This window comes from Etheostoma cragini, chromosome 1 (genome assembly GCF_013103735.1).
Source record: "Etheostoma cragini isolate CJK2018 chromosome 1, CSU_Ecrag_1.0, whole genome shotgun sequence".
NCBI classification, from domain to species: domain Eukaryota; kingdom Metazoa; phylum Chordata; class Actinopteri; order Perciformes; family Percidae; genus Etheostoma; species Etheostoma cragini.
The window spans coordinates 33238858-33240819 of NC_048407.1; the positions used below are offsets into that span (position 1 = coordinate 33238858).

General features: G+C 45.0%; 1 long non-coding RNA gene across 1 annotated transcript in view; it reads left to right on the top strand.

Annotated features, from left to right (window-relative positions):
* Positions 1-1879, top strand: part of LOC117941997 — a 3357-nt gene extending 1478 nt beyond the window's left edge. Inside the window, exons 2-4 of the long non-coding RNA XR_004656035.1 lie at positions 1532-1537; positions 1631-1745; positions 1824-1879. This is a non-coding gene — a long non-coding RNA (uncharacterized LOC117941997). The remainder of the gene's footprint in view (positions 1-1531; positions 1538-1630; positions 1746-1823) is intronic.
* Positions 1880-1962: the final 83 nt, after the last annotated feature.

Here is a 1962-nt window from a genome sequence, read left to right on the forward strand (position 1 = left end):
TGTCCAACTTGGACAAAGAAGGATGACTGGGACGCTAGTTTCAAAAGGGTATGTTTGACAGGTCTTCTGGGAAATGTGTGAAATTTGTCATTCGCAGTTGGATAACAAGCATCAAATTTGTGTATGCAATTAAATGGTTTGACAATGTGCTTTATTCAGGCCTATTCCTCAGCCACTTCAGATTGGCAGGTGATGTTTCAGAGGGAGCAGCCAGGGTTGTTTCCCGTTAGCCTCAACACGGCTAAGATGCATGGATATACATTTGACTTGACAGATGGAAGGCTTGTATTTCGTACTCCGTATGGACAACCTGACTCGTACACCACAGAGGTAAACCACTGATGCAGAGTTTAGTGCATCTAGTCCCTTTTTTGAAATTACAGAACGGAATGTTTTGAACAGTAAAGCACTTTATAATGTGTTGCCCCCCCCAGGTGAATGGTGTTCCAGTAGAGGTGGTCCATGCAACCCTATTGTCCCGACTAAGCTGGATTTCAGTCGTGGTTGACCTGGTGGCTGCTTGCTCCATGCGTCAGTATTGCCATCTTTTATGCTCTGGCTTTTTTTCCCTTGACATACAGCAATAAATCTAATACTAGTGTAATCTCTCTCAGATAAAGGCTCTTATGACAACAGTAGCTACATCATGTGGGAGTCTTCTGAGGTGCTACATCAATGGGTGTCTCATCTAAACCAGATGCAGGTCAACATTGGAGTCAATGGTGAACTTGTGGAGCAGCCAGTTGCGGAGAAGAGAGGCTACATTGTGAAGCAACACAACTCCACAGTTGAGATCAGCATCCCCTATAAGGCTGAAGGAGTGTACAGGAAGGTCAGGAGGCAGGGCTATTTAAACGGGTTTTAAAATGTGGAGGACTTTTGAGCCAGTTGCATATTTAAATAAATTTTCCTGGGACCTTGTTTTCTTTCAGAGCATTGTGTCTGGGAACCTCTACGAGTTCTCAATCTTTCATCTCTATTTGGAGCAAATCTCACTGGATGAGGGTCATGGGGACACCAGACTTCGCATTCACAGGACACTGGCCAGTCCCCTGCTGCCATGCCGTATTTTCACTGAAAACGGTAAGTCTAACTGCACTTGCAGAGATGGATGAAGCTTCACAAACCGGTGTTTTCAAGATCTGAGCCCACTAGATGTGCACTTAGAGCAATGCCTAAGGCGTTGCTATTCAGTATATTCTCAACCAATTGAACGGAGTGCCATCTAGTAGGCTCAAACTGAAGACCGTAGTTCACAAAGCTTCATTCACCCATCACAAGGCCACTTGCCTAGTTGAAGAAAAAATAATGTGAATGGCTTTTGATTTCAGGAACAGTTTCTGAGGAGCGCGCATTCACGGTCTACCTCGGGGGCATCCCTGAAGATGTTGAGTTGGTTGCAGTTAATTTGAATGGATGGGATTTAACAGTTCCCTTTACAAATGCAAGCAGCCGCAACATCACAAAAGTTGTTGTTCCCAACCACACCCATGGCTACATTCTGAAGGTGCCTTTTGATGACCCTGTTAAGCAGCAGGTGAAAGGTCTTTGCGTTTGTCTGTATCTTCAGTGGTCATGTTGGTTTGAACCACTTGGTCTTGCTTGAATCAACACATTTTCTGTCTTTCAGTTAATCAAAGATGCAACAATTCAGCACAGGTTGGACATCAACTACACACTGACTGTTCTGCCTGAAAATGAGCCCTTTTACCATCTAGCATCAGTGATGGCGGTAACCGATGCCGGTAAGTAATTTATTTTTAGCCCTTGTCAATCCTAGTGTATGAAGCAGAGTAACACTGTTTTCTTCACAGCTCCTCCAGCCTTTGATGCCCTCTGTTCGGAGTCTGGCATCAGCTTTAAACTGGACAACCGTCCTCTTGACCCCTTGTGGGAGATCAGTATAGGCTCAGAGCTGCTGACATCAGAGCTGGCAGCCAAGTACGGCTACATCATGAGCAA